At 31.6% G+C, this 7141-nt stretch overlaps 1 non-coding gene across 1 annotated transcript; it reads right to left on the bottom strand.

The window, feature by feature from the left end:
* Positions 1–4037: 4037 nt before the first annotated feature.
* On the bottom strand, positions 4038–4110 carry Trnaa-ugc. Its single transcript has one exon. It is a non-coding gene; the product is annotated as a tRNA-Ala (tRNA).
* Between the last annotated feature and the right edge of the window lie 3031 nt (positions 4111–7141).

A 7141-nucleotide genomic window follows, 5' to 3' on the forward strand; every position in this document is an offset into this window, starting at 1 on the left:
AATTTTTCCTAGGAGCCGTTAATTGACTTGGTGTCATGACATTTCTGTATCCTCCTCCTTTCTACTAGTGATGGTCTAATTTTGGGGGCCAACAGAGGTGAGGTAAAGAACCTCATCCCCCCACCGGCACCAAGGGCCAAATTTGGGGGCCAACAGAGGTGAGGCAAAGAACCTCACCCCCCCACTGGTACATAGGCCTATCCACAAGTATGGCTATATGCTGGACCGGTAGTCAGTGACGGGTATGATCCAATTGCAGTGGTATCAACCTAAGACAGGAGGCTGACGCCTAAAAGTCAGTTTTCCGAAAACGGGTAAGAACCATATGTTGAATTGGACAAACCTAACAGGCACGGTCCCTAGCCAGATTGCTTGTTACTTAAACAGAAGGGGGGAGATGCTAAGAGCCAAGTATATGATGCACGGCATTTTTGGTCGAAAGGTGATGCCAGCTAGCCATTGAGATGTTATGATTATGTTAAGATTTGCATTCATATGGATATTGGACTCCTACTGTTCACGGGACTCCTGGAGAGTTCCCATTGGTTGGGGAAGTACAGTAGGAGGGAGTTCCGGGGGAGGAGCTCTCTCTGCGGTCTGGGAGGAGGCTGCGTGGTGTGGAAAAAATCTTCCCGGGCGGTACCGGACATTGGCAGCAGTTTCAAAAAATAAACTTTGTTCCTGCTTGAGTGGCTCGTGATTTTGTGCCCAGCCAGACTGCGGCAAAATATAACAACATTTCATGTGTACTGATTGTTTTGCTTAAGGAAACATTCTTTCATACATGTGAATTTTTATTTGCATAAACTATTAGAAAAATTGTGGAAGGTACACAATTAAAGTTAATTTCTGCAGAGAATATCAAAAAAATGTGTCAGATATTACACTAATGTTATTGCAATTTCTGAACTCAAACATTTGAATTTAGAAACATTTTTGTTTATAAATTGATTTATATTTCAGCTACTTTTTCCAGATCTTTTTATTATCTTCATTGTTTTCCAGAGAATGTTTATTACTAATACAAGTCAAATGTTTTAATATTTAATATTTTCCCATTTCTATCATAACATCAATTTATTTTCTTCCATGACAAAAACAAATGCAAAACCAAATGATTATTCAAATGTTGGATATAGGAAAAGAGCAGAATGAACTGCTGGAGTAAAATTATATTTTAGTGTACTGGTGTGATTATTCCTGGAAGTTTTTTCTGCACATGTTTGAGCATTCGTATTTGCAAAATTGAACCTCTGAATTTCTCAAAAAGGTCTGTCTTATAAAAATTATACTCTTTGGATTTATAAGATTACAATTTTTAATTTTATTTGCAAATAATTTTTTACATTTATGCTGAATAACATATCTAACAAAACTGAATCTCATGGAATTTGAGCTCCATATCATATAATGTATATTCCTTTGTTTGTTCACAGAACATGTGACTTTCCATAGTTTTTTTAGTTCCTAATATTTACTTTCCATTAATTTATCTAAAATCTTGGTTATGAAACTGTGTATTATATGTTCAAGGTGCCACAGTTAGCTCCCAGGGATGCTTCAAGACATTTTCAATTATTTAGGGAAATGGACTACATGAGCTATCACATCAAGGTAGTCCACAATTTCAATATTTAATAGATTATTGATCTTTCTAATGTTTGGTTTTCACATGGATTTTGTGACAAAACACAAGTATTATATAATATGCTACATGAAGTTAAAAGTACTAATAAATGTTATCTGACCAAGGTTTGTTGTGCTCAACAAGTGCAAATATCCATCCCATTAATATGCAATAGTGATTATTTTAAATGAACTATTTCTTTTATTTTATGTGCATTAATGTATCACACAGCTATTGTGCTTTATAAACATACTTATTTAATTATTCAGACCTAATTTCATAATAAGTGGACTAATTAGTTATTCATTTTGTTAAGAGTATTGCAAAACAATTACTGAGATAATAGGATGTCATTACTAGGAAATATTGGAAAAGTTGGCCTAAGAGTTTAAAATAAAATTTAATAAGTATTTTTAAAGTCATAACACAAGATAATTCAGTCAGGTATAAAATTTTTGGATTATAAACTTTCCTTCTCTAAACAATATAGATTCTTTTTCATTGCTTTAAAGCACTGAATGATGAATGTTATATAGAAGTTAAAAGTACATTTCATTTTGAAAATTTTTTTAGTGTTAATAAAGTGAATATTGAATTTCAACACAAAACTTGACAAAATGGAGATGATAAGCTATCTCAATTTCTATAATAATATATTTCTCTATATTCAAGCATTGTTAAGCTATAATTTATTAACCAATTTAAATAGTATATATTTTTATTCAAAGGGTATTTTGTGGAAATAAATCATAATTTTCATTCATTTTTCAGTGAGTTCCATGATCTATCCTACTTTCTATTTTTCCCACCAAAATAAATCGATAATTTTTTATGATTTATTGTATTTTGAATACATACACTCCATTTTATTTTTTACATTTGTATTACAAACTTTCTTTTGTGATAAATAAATTGAAAAAAGAAAACATAAACATTTTTTTCTAATCTCTTCAGTTTTCTTACTGGATGAAAGTAAAAATGGAGTAGATGACATCACAAGATAATCTCTCTGGTGATTTTAAGCATTGTTTTCTTATGAAGCAAGATCAGGTCTAGAAACCAAGTTATTCAATACCTATGACCACAAATGAGAAGCTTGAAATATTCACATAAAGAAAAGATTATATTGACATGATTTTTATGGGAAAATCAATGTTCTATTCTCCATCTTGACCTACAAGGCCAGTTGCCATTCTTCATAGGTCCCAGAGACTCTGTGGTTCTGGCAATGCCTGTGCTGCTACAACTCAGCATGTAGAATTCATTGGTATTCATTTAAATTACTCATTTGGTTTCCCAAGGGCCTCTACTTCAGTTTCATTTTGACTTTCAGGCATCACTGAACCAAAAATAAAAAGCAAAGAACAGCCAAAACCATAGAATCTCATTTTATTTCAAGATTGAATTGGGGAATTTGCAACAGAAATGATCTTGACACAAAGGAATGCTCGGTATTGTTGGAGGTGCTTGTAAAAGCCAAGAACCTTTTTCAGGAATTGAGCCCAATGATTTGGTTGATAACAAAGTGAAGAAACCAGGTAAATATCAGGTGATTATCACCTGGTTTGGAGTTTTGCTGCAAACATTTTGCAAAGCTCTAACTGCAATGTGCATTAGTCACGCTACTGGAGCAGAAAATCAATAAAATGAGGTTCCAAAAATAAAATATTCTTTTGGAATGTTGCTCTGAACTAATTAGCAATGACTCATTTAAAAGGACTTACCTGTCATTAGGGGGAAAAAAAGATATTTACAAAAATCAGTTTCCAGACAAAACATTTTTTTTGTGATTGAAAGGGGAAAAAAGATTAAAAACTTTGATTCACAAAGTGACTTTTATTTTGACAATAAATAACACAGAAGTCACATTGTGAAATGAGAAACTTAATCATTTTTCTGTCATGTTATTTGTCAAAATATACAGTAGAAAAAAATGATAACTCATAAATAAAAAGTAACTTTACTTCTTTTTGCTATTTGGAAGATGTAAGGGGAGAAAACAGCTTCATTTGTTAATGATTTTGGATAAACTACCACACATATTGAAAACATATCACAACTGCTTGATTTTGAATTTTGTTTGAAGTTAAACTTTAATTTTCTAATCTTTCCACAGAGGTAAAAATTATTTTTAACCAAATAATTTATGTTACATTTTTAAGGTAAAAATTAATACTAAATTATATTGTCTCCTTATTGGGTAATATTTCTACCTTATATGGAAACAAATGCTTATAATGCTTATAAATGTATTTGGATATTTATTCAACATACATATAAGTATATATGAAAAATATATAAATCCTAATATTTTGTAGTTAGTGGATGATTTGAATTTAATATTGCACACTTTTTAAAATATAGATTTTTTTTAGATATTGATGGACTTTTATTTTATTATTTTATTTATATGGGGTGCTGTGAATCGAACCCAGGGCCTCACACATGCAAGGCCTGTGCTCTACCACTGAGCCACAACCCCAGCCCCATAACATTGCACCCTTTTAAATAATGTGAAAATCTGATAGCTTTCTTAGTGTGAGTATTTTTCCATTTCTGAAAATTGCATTAAAAATATGGAAATTCCTTATTGTTTAGAAATAAATGTCTGAAAGATTCACAAAATATTCATCTCTGAAATCATTCCCAGTAAGAAAGGTCATGAGGACTCACAGAAGAAAAATTTTAGATTGTTACATTTAAATACTTTGACTTGAAAATTAATATTTAAACTTGCCTTCAAATAATAGCAATGCTTTTTATAGTGTGTAATCTCTCAAAACAAAAGGACAACAATAATTAAGAGCATTATAAATTTGTAATAACTATAGATAGGTAAATAGTATGGTGGTTACACTTAGTTGTCAACTTGACTAAATTGAGAAACTCCTAGACAGTGGTGAAAACACATATTTTGGTGTGTCTGAAGCTGTTTCCAGATAATGGCTCAGCAAACCAAGGGGTAAAGACCCATCCTGAGCTGAGCAGCAGCATCTAATAGGCTTTTGGCCTGGTGGAACAAAAAGAAGAAGAGTGAAGCCCTAAACACCTGTGTTTTATTGTTTTGGTAAGAACAAAGCAGATCCAGGTAATTCATCCAAGTGAAGATCTGGAGAGAGGAGGATCTAGACAATAGGACTGAAGAAATGAAATAATGTAAGGTGAGTCAGGAGTGGGTAGGCAGTAGAGTATTGCAAAATCTTACCCATAGGAAAATAGCCAGATTCTGATTATGTTTGTCATAAAGTAGCTGTGGCTTCAAACTTAGGAAGAAGAGAGTTGTCATGACACTTACCACATTTGAACACCAAAAGAAACCATTTTTATTCTTCTGTTCACAGTTATTTAATCCTACAAATAAGTAGAACAACTGACTATAAGCAAGACGTTAATTTCTTAGCTTACAGTAGAAAAAAGCAAAGGTATGTGTATAAGGCTTCTGGACCTATAGAGTAACAAACAGCTTTATATCTCAGATAATTTGAGAAGGATTACCAATCTTTTGGAATTTAGTGAAATCAATTACAAATCAGAATCTTTTAGAAGGGAAGAGAATTTTCAGAAATTTATTTTTAAAATATGAGTTTTAAAGAACTCTAAGCCTGAGAACTGACAAATTAAAAATTTACTATCCAATTTAACTTAACTGAATGAGTCAAAAAAATCAGAGGAGGGGTAAATGAAAGCTGAAAGAATAACAGTGGTGTAAGCAAAAGGGAGAATAAATATATGAAGCATAAACTGTGTCAGATAAAGGGCTATAAAATGAACTGATCAGAGAGTAACTACATGAAACATATTTAGTTTTTAATTTACCTTGTGATAATATAGGATTTTATAAAAATTTGCTTGCAAATTAGTTTAAATCTATTCAGGATTTTTTTAAAAAAGTCATTTCAACCAAGAATTGACTCAATAAGAAAAGACATACTAATGACAAATGGTAATATATGCATTTGGGAAAGGTGCCAATGTTAAATCCTGCCTTATTTAATATTTTAATGAATTAGAAATACATGAGATTGTGGATCAAATTAAATTGGGGTGATTCTAATCCCTCAGGGACTGGGTAAATCTTCTCTGCTCGCATATTGGAGCTTTTCTTTCAGCTTTCTTTCTTAACATCTGTGATTTCGTTCTAACTGGCTGTGTCTTGAATGGAGGTGAACAGGCAAGGCTAGAAGGGAGGAGGATCAGGATTCATGAACTCCTGGGACCCATTTTCTTATTAGTTAGTAATCTTGAACAAATCACATAGATTCTTGGTATCAATATATTTTTATATATGGGACAAACAATGTTTTTCTTTTTTTTTTTTTTTTTTTTTTGTAAAGCTTTTGTTATTCTATTAAAATTTCAAAAAAATGTTCAGGCCCTTTTTTTTAAAGTACATCAAGAGACTCAGGAGTAGTACTACTATTTCATTAATATTATTGTTTTCCCTCTTTTTAAAATGTCTGTGGACCAAATTGCTAATTTCTTCAGATAGGGAAAGGGAGCTCAGAGAGACATGAAGGCAATTGTTTGAGCAAACATGTGTAATCAGTCACAAAGTTAAATCTATTCTACATAAAATGTTCTAATTCCTCGATCAGCACTCTTTACATCTTACCCATGAACCTTTGTTTTTGTACCCTTACTTTATTCTAAAACTTTCTTTTGCTTTAAAGCTTATGGTAGATATAAAAGTATTGTTTTCATCACTTTATCATTATTAATTTTTTATATATTTTTTTGGTACTAGGGTTCAAACCCCAGGAGTACTCTACTACTGAGCAACCTCCATAGCCCTTTTTATTTTATTTTTTTAATTTTGAGACAGGGTTTCACTAAGTTGCTTAGGATCTAGTTACATTGCAAAGACAGGCCTGGAACTTGCTAATCCTCTTTTCTGAACCTCCTGAGTTGCTGGGATTGAAGGCATGCACAACAACATCTGCCTCTCTAATGATTTTTAAGATCCATAGGCAAAAGCTTTAAACATTTGCCTGTAAAGTCATATTTATTGAATGTTCTTAACTGAGAGGTCAAATCATTAATAAAAATCTAAGATTTCTTTTTCCTTCAAATTCTTGATTTTCTCTCCAAAGTTTATATTATTGTGATTATTATATGTATTTTGCTTTATCTAAAATCAAATCATAGAATTATTTGTGTATCCCTTTCGTTATCAACATATCTTCATGAAAAAGTATACATTACATTCTTTACAAGGTTTTTTCCCCATTCATTATATTTCAATAACTATCACTGAATTCTAACCTCATCACATATTCATTTATGAAGTGGAAATGTTTTGATATATTTTAATGGGTATGCTTTAAATGTCAATAAATTACTTTCATGTATGATTTTTCTCTCTTAACCACTGCCACTTTGTAAAACTGCTATTATCCACTGCTCTAGGAAATACATTTCACTACATAAAATCATAATCATTAAAGGCCAAGAAAATTAATTTTACATCTGCTGAGTTTTAGAACCCAGATGATCAGGATAGTTAATAGATTTGAA

The sequence above is a fragment of the Marmota marmota genome, unplaced genomic scaffold, assembly GCF_001458135.2.
Source record: "Marmota marmota marmota unplaced genomic scaffold, marMar, whole genome shotgun sequence".
NCBI classification, from domain to species: Eukaryota; Metazoa; Chordata; class Mammalia; order Rodentia; family Sciuridae; genus Marmota; species Marmota marmota.